We start from the raw sequence: 14,512 nt of genomic DNA, 5'->3' as shown, positions 1-14,512 counted from the left end.
AATCATATGCAGTAAGCCGTCTGTGGAGTGGATAGCATGCCTCATTTCAGATGTTTAACCACAAAAGGAAAACAATACCAGGGAATAAAAAAAGGCAAAACAAGACAAAAAATGAGCAAATTAAATCAAACAAAAACAACATGGAGCACACGGATCAGGGTGCTTAACTTATTTGCAAATAATATAGTCCCCACCCTACCTTCACGTGCCTGAGCAGTGCCACCTAGGGGTGATAAAGACCACTGTTTGTGCAGTGCATCTAAACTAGCGCTGGGTGTCATTCAAAATAATGACGATACGATCAGTACGCTTAAGGTGATACCGATACCAATAGAGTACTTTATACCTGTCTTGTGATGGGCAGCCGTGTGTGTGTGCTAATTGACGTGTCCATACTGCGATTACCATGGATATCACCATCCCCCGACCCACGGAGGCGGAAACCGCTATAGCGGAAGAGTAACGTCGTCTGTGGTCCCCCCCAGCTTAAAACTGCTCTGTTACTGTTGTTCACACTGTTAGCACCACTGTTAGCTCCTAGCCGCCGGTTCAGACATCACATTTTCAAATCCAACTCGATGAATCAAGGGAATAATTGGAACGGTGGAAAGCTTAACCAAGACGGTTTTGGATGAGTATTATTCTGTTACTGTCTAGTTTGAAGGAACTGTGTTTAACGATGCTCCGCCACCTGACTAGCTTGTCTTTCACCCACCCGTCTTGCACCCAAATCTGCCCTCCAAACATGCTAAAATATAGGTTAACCCAAACGCAACCTGCAAACCGCAAATTTTATTCATTGTACAAAACTGAGACAAGAAGGACAGCGACGAACTGTGCGTCTCCGCAGTGTGTGGTTTGAGACAAAGAGAGAATGCTGACAGAATTTATTTATTTTTTAGTACATTTTAGGCTTCATCAACATTAATGCATGTTTGATATTTTGTCAACATATTACAACAAAATTTTAACTCAACTGGTGTTATTTAGACTTCAAAAATCTGTTTTTTCATATACTTGCAATCTGGCTCTTTCATTATTACAAATTTCAATACTACAAATGCCACCGGAAAGCTGCTCCTCCTCTGCAAGCTGATTGGTGGGAGGAGCTGCTGTAATCTTCTCCAGCTTCATCTGCTGCTTTCAGAGGGAATCCAGCCTCTCGAGGCTCTGCTGAGTTTTCTGAGCACGTCTGATTCTCTCTTCGAAGAAACTCTGCTGGTGCTGATTCCTCTGATCCAACCTGACTAACCACTGCTCCCTCAGCCTGGAGACAGGGGGGGGGGGGGGGCGGCAGAGCAGGAGAACAAGGAATGAGCAGATGAAACAACAAGGATGCAGGTGTGTTCCTTCAGGTACCAGTGAGATTATGAAATATGATCCAGGAACTCACTGCTTGATCCATGAGTTTGAAGGTTTACCAGGCACCAAAACACACTTCATAGTGGCTTATAATACTCTGAGACAAATTCTATAACTTCACAAGCATGAAAACAGTAGAATGATGTAGCTACAAAGTAATGTAGGAATGGAAAGAAGGCTTCCCAAGCATCTCGATGATAATAGGAGGGTAAGGGTTAGCAATTGCAGCAAAGTGGAAGAATTGAATCTGCTCTATATCAACACAAATACATGCGCTCAATGGTGCTAACACAGTGGTCTGACTGAAGTGAATGAGGTTTTTTTTTCCATATGAACAGCCTAAAGACTCGAAGAGCAACATTTTGCAACAAAATCAATTCATTTCAACCCTATTAGCCACCAAGCAAGCTATCTTTCTAAATAAATTTCTAAATAACTAGCAAGCTACTTAACCTGGTAGAGCAATTGTGTAATTACTAGTTCCTGGCTGAAAACTGTTTGCTGTTAGAGCAAATACATAATCATGTTTGAGTTTTAACAATAGACTGACTAAGAAGTGAACATAGAATTTATGATGTCCATTGTTTTGTGGACTGCCGTTTTGAAGCCTTGACTTTGGCATTTTGGCCATCGCCACGTTAGATAGTGGAAGTTGTCATCTTGGATTTTGGTCGTCGCCATCTTGGTATTTTGCAACCAGTGAATGGAAGTGACCATAATTGGACTGTGGAGGGGTGATGTAGAGACTCTGGTAGCAACATGTCAATCACAAGCATACCCTGCTTGACGGTCTATTTAATTCTAAATTTATTAAATTAAGTCTTGAAACTAGAGATTGAGACCATAAACTCATGTTTACAATGTTTACTGAGGTAATAAATCAAGAGAGAAGTAGAGTCATTTTCTCACAGACTTCTATACAACCAGAGGAGTCGCCCCCTGATGGTCAGTAGAGAGAATGCAAGTTTAAGACACTTCAGCATTGGCTTCACTTTTCAGAACCAGAGGTTTCCGCCTGGTTTTAACCAGGAAGTCTTAACTCACAAATCATCAAATCAGTGCTTACTGAGACTCACAGAGAGCATACTCTGACCAGCTTCTGCCTAATTATTTATTTAATTATTTTTTATTATCACCCTACGTTAAAGGAGACTAAAGTCATATTTTGCTCTGCGTAGGTTCAATTCAGCGATTTTGGAGGCCGAGATGAGTGGGGGGTTTTGTCAGCACATCCGAGGCCAGTATTTACCCTGACACAATAACACCTGGGCTTAAATTAATCGTGCAGACATCCAGTGAAACTTGATCTGAAGTCATTGCTGTCAGGGCTAATTGTGTTACAGACAAATAGGAATTGTGTGTGTGTGTGTGTGTGTGTGTGTGTGTGTGTGTGTGTGTGTGTGTGTGTGTGTGTGAGTCCGTGTTTGCTGTGACAGGATTAATATTGTTGTGTCTGTTTTAGCAAGCGTTCGTCTGTCAGCACGCTCCACTGTGTGTTGGTTAATCTGCAGTCCATCCTCAGATATTCACACTGATCTCCCGGATTCAGATGTATAGCCGCGCGGCCTCCTAATCAACATTCTCAGGCTACTATGTGATGACAGACAGACAAGCTGCAAACACAAGGCATTTCTCCAAACTAATCAAGTTATGACGGAGAGAGACGGGGACAAAGGCTAGGGACAGTAACAGCATGCGTCTTTTAATGCTCTTTTCTTTTCCCCTCTCAGCCAGCGGTTCGCTCATGTTCATAAACTGTTGCAGTTTCTCCGGACTTTACTCAAACCCACAGAACTATGTTTTGAATTTGATCCGAGATCCCAAGAGTTTCAAAAGATAGTGTTCTAAAACAACGCACAGCGTGTGTCTGGAATATTGCCGTTTGATCAAACGGTTCGATCCCAGAGGTTTGAATATTTAACATCACACGGCTTCGATGAAGAGCTGGAACAACATGACACGGAATATATATATATATATGTGATGCTGTCAGAGCGAATGGAGAAACATGAGCTGCTAGTACCGCTGTAATCCCCTGAACATGAAAAAAAAGTTCATCATTACCAAATCGTCAGATCGATCTCTCTCTCTCTGTCTTATTGTTTGACAAGTGGGGGCGAAGCTGCCGGATGATAATGTTTAACTTGTTTAACTTTACAGTAAACAACCAGTAGGGGGATGGTTGGGCGTACAGAGACTGACAGATTCTGCCCAATCAATAGTCAGCATTAGTGACTTCAAGCCATCTTTTCCTAATCTTAAAATGTCCATCTGGAAGTTCAATTCCCCTCACATTTTGTCGAAGGCAATATTAATTATTCTGACACTACAGCTACATATTTTTCAGTCCGTCCAGAGGGTGGTGGTAATTACTGCCGAAGACGCCAGAAGAATAACTTAGGCACTTTAGCAGTTTAGTAACAACAATAATGGTTTAATCAAGACGGAAGTGTTTTCATCATCACAAGCTCCGACAGACCATTGGGTTGAAATGGTCTGAAAAAGGGACTTTATTTTGATGAAACGGGGAGGATAACAAATACCTTGTGGTAATCAGGGGGGTCCCTGCTACCTAGCGCTCCAGTCCAACACAGACTCGATACGCAAGGCAATCGACTAGGATATACACTAGGGGTGTAACGGTTCACAAAATTCTCGGTACTTTTTCAATACAGCAAAAAAGCAGAAATGCCGAATCCTCGCTGGTGAGACTCACAAGGGGGCGAGTCTGAAGCTATGTGTAGTCCGTGACGTCCGGCCGTCTGTTGTCAGAGGAACAGCGGAAGCTTCGGACATTTGATTCTCAATAGCATTAAGCATGCTAGTACAGCCTGGTTTTCCACTCCAGAGTAGGGTCTCATATCCGCGGCTATAAATATACCTGTAGCCCTGTTTGAATCGGTAGAGAATAGCTACCTAAACGCCGCGGGGATAGTTTGTAGCATGTGTGCTGCTGTTGGTTTTCCTGCTAAGCTAGTTTAGCGTAGCGCGTAGAATGTTTTTCTTCCGTGGTGAGAGTGTCAGACAGCATGTTGTCTGTTACGTCGCGTGCGTTGCCATGTTTAGCGCAGAGACAACATTATATTTCCCACAATTTAAGCTTCTGCATTTTTGAAATGCACTAGTATTATTCAAACGTATTGTTCGGTTCGTAATGTGTACCGAACAACCGTGAGCCTCGTACCGAACGGTTCAATACGAATATGTGTATTCTTACACCCCTACTATACACACATGCATACACATCACTGCTGCGGTTCAGAGATGAAGCGGGCCATCTTCTAATCAAGGATGGGCGGTTTGATCCCATGCTCCTCTGGTTGAAGTCTCATTGGGCAAGACACTGAACCCCGAATTTGCTAGCCGAAGGCTATGCCGTCGGCGTATAAATGGGAGTGAATGTAAATTAGTTTAGTCCTGATATGGTGGCAACCTTGCATGGTAGCGTCAGTGTATGAATGGGTGTGAAAGGCTGAATGATGACATGTGAAAAGCGCTTTAAGTGGTCGGAAGACTAGAAAGGTGCTATACAAGTACAAGTACAAGACCATTGACCATTTACCATCACCAACGCTAATATAGTTAATACTAGGGCCGCTCACACAACTACACAACCACGCAACAACTATACGCTGCAACAGAATCAACACACTTGCCTCTCTCACTCTAAAGGGCCTGTGTCCACATAGTCTTTCTCTGACTGAAAAGCGGGAGTGCATCGCCCCTTTGCCTTTCATTATTTATTTGATTGACGTTGTTTTTTCACCACGAGCACCAGCCGGAGTATGCTTGCTTCAGACTTTATATTGATGAGCTAGTCACCGCTCAATCTGACAGCTGTGACGTTAGAGCGAAGAGGACGATCCGTCAGAGAAAGCGGTGCTAGCAACATTCTGTGTCCGTGTTTCCACAAATGAAGAAAAATCCACTGCTTTTCAAATTGTTTGGGGTAACATTTGCATTGTGGACCATTTGCAACAGTGACACCCATGAAATGGCAAAATACAATGAATGATTTTATTCCGCATTCATGTTCGCGAATAAATGTTTTGCAGTTTGAATAACAAATACTGATGGTCATGGCAAGATTTTAAAACATATTTTTAGTGACAGGTGGCAAATCATTTTTTAAAGATTCTTCCAGAGTCCCTCATGATGATCACAGCGTATGTCTGTGTAACCTCAGCTGTCGTTATCTGTAGAGGCTACTTGAGAGGAAAAAGTAGGGTAGAGATGTATCTTTAACCACTTCAGTAAGTCTTGAATGCTTCACAGATGTCTTTTCACTTAGCTGTCTTGATATCCGAAAGCTCTCCAATCCATCCATAAAACATGGCGTGACAAAGCGTAAATCGAATTCCTGGATGTCTAAAAAACTACATTTTCAACCTAACTTTATCTTGCATTGTAATGAGGCTTAAAGCTGACCACTTGTAACAGCCTGCCTCCCAGGACTACAAATTCAAAAACATTTAAAAGTGACACATATTGAGGTGGAGCATGACCTCCTGTTAATAACTCTGCCGCTGACCGTGTCAGAGCGCTGCTCCCCCTGCGGTCCTCCTCTCCGTCCATCTGCTCGTCGTGTTGAACGATCTTCCTCTCCCAGAACGACATCAGCTTCTGCTTGTCGTGAATCCGAGCCGCGTTCATCGCCTGGCAATGAAGGGAGCAAACTGTGGTCACAAACGGAAGGAAACCTTTTTTTTGCTTTCTTGAAGAATGAATCCACTAAACTCTTCTTTGGATACTTACTGCTGTTTCCTTTTCGCTCCTTTCTCCTTATGACTTTGCTATTGTTCTGTCTCTCAGTCTTCTAGTTCACCTATCAGTTATTCCTCTTGTCCTCTCCCTTTTTGTTTCTTTTTACATCTCTTTATGTCTCCTGTTCTCTTTTCTCTTTTCTCCTTTATCTCCTCTCTTAACTCCTCCCTTCCTTGTTATCTTCTCTCCTCCTCTCCCCCAATTATTTTTCTCCTTCTCTAACCTCCCTTCTTCTCCTCCTTCATCTTTATTCCTTTACTCTCATGTCCTTCCTCCCTTCCTTCGTTCCACATTGTCTCCTTTGTCGTATTCTTTTCACTCGTTTCCTTCTCTTTTAGCGTTATATTTTCTCTGTCCGTCCACTTTTTCTCTCCCTCTCCCTTCTGTTCTCTTATATGTTTAAGTCTCACTCTGAAACACAAGTGTTACTTTTTTTCCCGTCTCTTGGTTTGCTCCTGTGTGTCAGCTTTGGGATGGTGACGTGTTGGTTTGTTAGGCGAGATCAGAATAAGGGATGTGGAGGATTGTTGACCCTCCTCATATTCCGCCCTGACTTTTCCCTGAAGAGATGTCTTGGATTTGTCCTGAAATAGTTAATGTTCTTGAGGATTAGTTTACTTGCCAGATGGAAGTAATACTCACCTCTAAAGAGACAAAAGGACACTGATGTTGTCATCGGGATGACATCGAGGTTATGTCATCTTGGCCTTGGAGACGACATTTATAACAGAAAGCCAGTGTTACAAATTGGAGGTGTGGAGTTTGACAGATGTGGTAAATTGCCAGGCAATGTGTGTTTGTTGAGTGACATGCAGGAGCTTCTGTTTTTGGAGCTCATACAAAGTCCTACTAAACTCAGGATTTTTTGACCTTTTTTTTTGAGAATGTTTTTAACAATGATCTCAAATTCATGGAGTGGCATACTGAATCACTAGAGTACTACTTTACTGCTCCCCCAGGAAGAAGGCAACACGTTTCATCTTCTCCTGTATGGTTCAAATAGGTAACTCCAGAGCGATGCCCTGACTCTTTGATTCAGAGTCACACAAATACCTGACCCTTACTGATGATGTTTTCAATACATTTTTCTCAAAGAAAACTCTAAATCTCTAAAACCTAACATCCCAACATTACCCATTCGTGTTTTTATCCTTCAAATAAATCAGCACCAGGAGGATGTTTTTGTGTAACTGAACATATCTTCAGGTTACAGAGTGTAAGGACATTTTGATTTTTCTGTCGCTATTCATCTGTCCACACAGTAGTATTATTACACACACACACACACACATACAGTACTGTACATAAATACACAGATGTCTCATGGCTTAACCAAATGGCACCAGGATCTTAACTACAGCTTAGTCATCTTTACACTCTCTGTCACAGCGAGGCTGCTTTACTCGCTGCGTGTCTGCCCCCGTTCCTCCCTTTCCAATATCAGAGTCTTTATATTATATATAAGTTTATTGTATGACAACAAACGTTTTAGGCTAAATTTAAATCCTCCGAAAGACTCTCTTCCCTTCTTTCACATGAAGAATTGTGATTAGAAATTCTTCATTTGCACCAGTTCCCTGTTTGAGTGTTGAGCATTTGGGTTTAGTTAGTTAATTCCCTGTAACAAGTTGGGCCGGGTCTGCTCCACGGTGTACTGAAGAATCACCTGGTGAGCGAGGAGCGAGGAGGGATCGCAGAAGAGCCATGAGCGAGGAACCACGAGAACAGCCTTCCTGAAAGTCGTGGCGCTTAAAAAGCCAACGTGGTCCTTCTCCTTTTGACATCTGGAAAATTTGAACGAGATGGCGGAGAAGCAACAGAAGTGCCGTTATCTGATGTGGTTGTGAAATGTAACGTTACAGTAATGCAACACGTGCTTATGTTTGTTCTATCCACAACCCGTTAAATCGTGTCATAACAGCACCTTCTTGACGAGTGCATTTTACAGCAAAAGTTATGTATCATAATTTGGTGAAAAAAAACACACATGCTTGCTCCGTTCCATGTCAAGTCATTATGGTAAGATGTGCTGGCGTACGCGTGGCTGCATTTATGTTTAGCTGATCATTTCAACAGCCGTGTCACCCTCATGGTAAAACAGCAGCGTATTAGTAGTTCTGTATATGCAAGTGAAATAGTGTGCGATAGTGTACTGACATATGAAATGTCTGTCATTCAACGGGGACAGACGAAACTACAAAACTATTGATAAAATGTAGATCAGAAAATGATCACCTCTTCACAGGGAAGAGGCATACAGCCAAGAAGGCCTGGGGGTGAGATAACAAACCTACATCAGTTTTGACTACGCTGTGTCTGCATCGATAAACAATGCAATGTCGCGCTTTCACCATTGTCCACGTACCTGCTATGTGTGTGCTGTAATATATATGTAGCTTATTGTCACGACACTCGGGCTCTTCCCCTCACTTTGCATGTGAGACTGGCCAGAATCAAATGCTATATGTGACAATAAACATTGCTCATAACATCGACTTTGAATAACAGTTTCATAGGTGAATAATATCTTGTATCTGTCAGCCAGTTAACAGATGCCCTTCTATGAAACATCACTATGATGTGTCTGGGATCATACTAGGAATGCCATAAGTTGACATGCTTTGTTGTACTCTACAGAGAGATCATAAAGGTTGTTGGACTGGAGGGAAATCTCACCTCCACATAGGTGGCCAAAAAGTGGGACGACCTAAAATGAAAATATAAGGCGAGATGTTGTGTTTATTGTTGAGCTCAGTTCACTTCCATGTAAAGCACTAGTGACATAATGCATCCATTCCCAGTGCTTTTAGTGTGTCCACATCACACTGATAAATCCCCTTTTATATTTTACAGGAACTAAAAACCCCCCACTGGGACGGGGACAGATGGAGGGGAGGCCACGGCAGCTACTTGGCCATGGGTTTACCTGATGCATGAGGCCATTGGGAGGCAGCCCTCTATTGTGCCCCCAGTCCTGATGGACTCATGCGTTGGGGAAAACCATGAGCCTGTGGCTGACGTGGCCCCCAGTGTTAGTGGCTCATCATCCTCTGGAGCTGGGGCAGCTACTTGTGGTCAGGCATGTGATGAAGAGGATTCTGCATAGCCTGGCACAAGGAGCTGTACCACCACCGAGCAGGACGATGAGCCATCCACCTCTGTCTGTTCCCCGCCCAGAAAAAGACGGGCCACTAGGGGGGACATGGTGGACTTTTTAAAAGAAGAGGCCCAGAAGGAAGACCGGTTTCAGGCTGCACAAGCCAACACTGCAAGATTTTTTAATTTGTTTGAGGAGTTGGTTAACTGACTGAGGGGTCAAAGGTGTGGGCGACCTCCAGAGCCCTGAAGAACAGCGATCTCCACAGGCCCACAAGAAAACATCCCAAAGGCCCGCTCTATGATGGAACGGGCCTTTGCATGATGCTGGTTGAAGCGGCTCTGCACCCTCCTTTGCAGTGGTTCTCTATATGGTGTGATGATGGCCACAGGTCTTGTTATGCAGGGGTAGCCACTATCACCCAAAATAAAGTATCCTGTAGAGAGTGTAAAAGTAATGACTATTTCTTTCAGTAATTGATGGGTATTGACTTATATAAAAACTTTAATTAGACTTCCCTGAGGGAGAATACAGAACAGAACATGGCAGCCATCAATGGCACCCACACATCTGGAGAACACTGGGCTGTTGGCTAGCTGGGAAAATGCGTGGCCAACCTCATCCAGTGCTCCAGCGGTGGGTTTGATGACCTTGGCGAAGGGCTGCAATTTCCCCACTCCATTGATCACCAGTCTGTAGACTTGGGGACATTGAAAGCCCGGGACACCACACTGTATGATAAGCCGTGTGCCAACCAGTAAATAGCAATAAGTAAATGCACCTCATGTGACCAGCCTTGTGTGTTCTTTGATGGCAGAATCCTCAAAAGGGCCTCCATGGACTGGCGCCCCAGCCTGTAGTCTGCCATGAGGTCTTTCTGACCATCAAAGAACACAGCAAGGGCTGCCACATGAGGATTTAGCTGTGCATTTACTGGCTCTTGGTTCATCTACAAAATACAGGCAATAGTTACTTCCCACACCTAACTTTTCTAAAATGTGATTACATTTTATTTTACATTTAAGTATTCTTATTTGTGCAACCATTCCTAAAGCATTACACTTGAAGTGTGGATGATGCTTACCTCTATTAAATACACGATAGCACGCTGCAGATTGGCTCTTCTGTGCCTTGAATGCACCTGCTCTTGCTGGAGCATGTTGTATATGGCATTTGCACACATGTAAAGTGCTAATGAAGCACACTGTAAAGTGCTTCATCTATACACTTTATTTCGGTCTGCAACAAATTATGGAAATATAATCAAAGTAACTGTGTTGGCAGGTGGTGGGGGCTATTGTTTGTGTGTGAATATAGCAGTCAGTTATTCAGGGATGTCTGCTAGAAATCCGTTTCCTCTCTTCGCATGGTTTCCTTGCATCTTTCCACGCATCCCTGGTGGGAGGGATTAAGACGCAAGGAAAGGACGCAAGTGAGGGAAACGGGGATGCAATTAAGAGACTTGGGATGTACCCCAAGTCTGTTTTGTTTATTATGGTTCCTAATTGAGTGAAATGAGCCGGAAGTATCCAGATGTCAGCCATGATAAGAGCTGGTTGAATTCTCTAAATGTTGAGGAAAGGTGATATGTGTATTTTCTTATCTCGTATAGCATAGGATACACTGGACCATGAATGAATGGAAAGGAGATAGTGCCGCCCCACAACTCCTTGCGGCAGTAACATTTAAAGTGAAGCACCATTCGGCCGTCCATGAAATCAAACGATATGCCTATCGTGCATAGATTGAACAATCATTTTCATACAGTCATGTACTAATGGCATTCATGTTGTTAAATACGGGTGGACAGTGACGAACATTTAATTTTATTGTATTAGTATTTATTGATTTCAAACATGTAAGAAATAAAAATAAATAAATAAATAAAATTAACATTTAATATATAGCAAACTGTCAAACAAATTCTCATTAACATAAATATACAGTATATTACATGTTCGAAAAAAGGAGAAGAAAACAATAAACAACTATACCTCTTTTCCATAACTCAAACAATAAACTCAATATTTATCATATCAATCTTTGTGACTGGTAGTATATATTCCTTTTTCATTTAAATTCCAACCTTGATAATGAAGTCATATTTTTTCCCCAGGGTGCCCCCGTTTAAGACAAATGAATCCTTTGTTATTCCCACAACGGGGGAATGTGCAGTCTTACAGCAGCAAAGGGGACAGTGAACTACTGTAAAGTTGTAATACGCAATTCACTGAAGTTAGAAAAGCTAGCTAACCTGACGTGCTAACAATCTGGCCATTATAAACAGGGTGGGAGATGGGTAGGAAGAATTTATCGCGACACACTTGAACTTTGATTTGGCATGGTTATTATTTGGACGTTATTATGAGAATGACGTCATGGGACCCTCCGAGTCACAATATTTCTCCCCTCTATGGTGAAGGCATCATCTTCCTCTAATTGGCTTACTCTGGTATTCCTAACCTAACCAATCTCACTCCTCATGCTGGTATCCAACCAAGCCAACCCAAAAGAAGTTCTAGCCAATCAGGGCTGGTCATGCCTTCACCGTAGTAAGAAAAGAAAATTGGGTATTTTGTTGACATTCTGCGTCATAATTAGGCATGAGCCATGTGTTGGATGTTGATGCTTAGTTTGTAGTAGGCCTGCGGAAAAATGGGCATTTGTTTTCGGGATAAAGGGGCTGTCGGACAAATGGGATTTTCGGTCCAATGGGACATCTGGTGCACTTAATGGTGTCTCCATTAAGTGCATCAGTTAAAGTGCTCAGTGGGGCAAAAAAGGTTTCTGGAATGGTGGTATGTGATTATTTTGGCATGGGGGGCCATTTCTTTCTGTCCTCGGCCAGGACAGAAGCAACAGCTTGTTGCTGTTCTAGAAAGCGACCCGTTTATGTTCTGGTAGAGTAAGGACTCTTCTTCCTCGACAGTTGGTGGGACATCTTGGGTGATCTTGTAAAGGAGGACACCGTCTTGTGTAGCCTAGATGGTGCTGCCGAGACTCAGTTGACCTGTGCAAGATGATTATGCCCAAAAGGATCCATGAATGGTCCTCCCAAAAATGCTTTCTTATTGTTGTATTTGTCTGACAATTGGACACTAAAGGAATTTCTGAAATACATAATAACTGAAACTACCATTTGTCCAAAGTGCTTTCGTTGCCTAAACACAGGTTGGACTCGGGGTGTGAAAGTCCTGCAATTTGTACGTCGTAGCACTAAGACGTAGCACTACCTTTATTAACAAAAACATTACCACAGAACATAATCAAGACAGACATAAAAAGAAAGGCATAAATATAATTTCTAGGAGACAAGGTGTGATTTGTGTTAATGTTATCCCCTCTCACACACACACACACACACCATTCTCTTCCTCTCCCTCTCTCCCTCTCTGTCTCATTAACACCACAGCTGCTGGAGATAAGCTGACTGTTAATGTCACAGTGGTGACACACACCGAGTGTGTTCCCAGAGCTACTAATACACCCTAATAGCATTATCATCTAATGTCGTAGCAATGACCTGATGCACACATGGCCCGTGTGTGTGTGTGTTCTTTCATACTCTGCCGTGGAAGCCGATCCCCATGAATATTTATAATTTATATTATATTACTTGACTAAGTAACAGCTCAAAACACGCTGAGGCCCGATCGCACCGAGAGGCGTCGCAACCGGAGCGGCCGCTTCAAAAACGCCTCTTATGCAAAGCGTGTCGGGCAAAACAGCTGATAAGCCGGTGGAGCGGGGGTGCTTTCGCAACCAGATGATGAAATGTAAATAACGGGGGAAAAATGTGTTGGATGAGGAGGAGGGAAAAAGATATGTAATTCATCGTAAGTAAAAACTGCTAATATCAACCTTTGCCAGCATCAAAACAGGAAGGAAGTTAGGTAGTAAAGCCCGCCTCTTTATTAATTTTATTGGCTGCCTGGGCCAATTAAATCTAGAAACTCCGTGCCAATAGCGATGAAGAGTTGAGAATGTTTTAACATCTAAGCGCGTCTAAAATCCACTACGTTTCTAGCAACACGTTTTGGTGTGATCAGGGTCTGAAGGTTACTGTTCAGACAAAAAGCTAAATTTGTGAACACGTTGGTTTAAAAAGTAATACTTTCCAAATTGGTAAATGATACTTTACTCAAAACACAAAAATTACATTTTACTACATCACAAGATGATCTGAAACATGATGGGGTTCAAAAACCGAGGTAGGTTTGTACTGTTTTGTTTCAGGTCATTTTATTTGAATTTGTAGTCAGCATGAACTCATCTTCTGTTGAGTTCTACTAGAACAATGTTTTTTTAATTTTTGTAAATCCATAACTTCCTACACAGTGTACATAAATGTACTTCTCACCTTTGTGATAAAAACACCTCTGAATAGTCTTTTTAACGTGTGTAAATGATCAAAACTTCATTGTGTATTCCAGTGAAGTGTGTGTGTGCGTGTGTGAATCGCATTTCTATGTGTGACTTCTTGCGGCTGCTGACAAAATCCCTAAACGGGCGAGTCAGATGGAAGGCATGACAAGACTTTGATATCATGTCACACACACACGGACACACAGAGGATTTATTCAAATCCGTCCAAACCGCTGAACAGCACGACAGAGATTAAAACAGCTGACAGTACAGGCTGGCGTGCAGGGGGAGGGGTTAATAAAACAGGATGTCATTAAGGGACTGTTCCGCATGTATGTATTTCAAACATTCTCCAGCTGTAGAATTTTTTACAAGGGGCGGTGGTTATAGTAAAACGAGACATAACAGGTGAGACTATACAATAGAGAGCTCAATACACCGGGCGACATGACAGCATTTATAGGTCGTGCAAAACATGCATTGGGTACCTACAAAGCATACAGCGTAAGAGAAACGAAGGTTAGGTCTTATGGTGCGGGATATGCAGACTGCCACAGACCCCCAATGGGGAGCATTAGGGTTACAAAATGGCTGGACCTGGGATAGTTCAAAATGATATCCCAGGTCCAGCCATTTTCTTTGTGTCTACTATTTCAGGCTTTTTTCTTTTTTTTTTCTACATGAAAAATAATGTGCCGTGAATTCAGTAGACATCCCACAAAATAGTTGAATATGTTAGCCGTGTAATCATATACAAAGACGAATAAACACCGCTAAAACATGACTCCAACAAATGGCGACAGACATTTTTCAGCCGGGAGACCGCTGTTTGATCCCCGTGTGACACGAGAAGTTAACTTTTAAGTTTTTGTCACGTAACTTGCATACAAGCTACGATCTATGATCTATGAATCTAACTAAGTA

This window comes from Anarrhichthys ocellatus, unplaced genomic scaffold (assembly GCF_004355925.1).
Source record: "Anarrhichthys ocellatus isolate YVR2014 unplaced genomic scaffold, GSC_Weel_1.0 scaffold16, whole genome shotgun sequence".
Classification (NCBI taxonomy): domain Eukaryota; kingdom Metazoa; phylum Chordata; class Actinopteri; order Perciformes; family Anarhichadidae; genus Anarrhichthys; species Anarrhichthys ocellatus.
The sequence above is the reverse complement of the archived record's forward strand: the minus strand, read 5'-3'. Positions refer to the sequence as shown.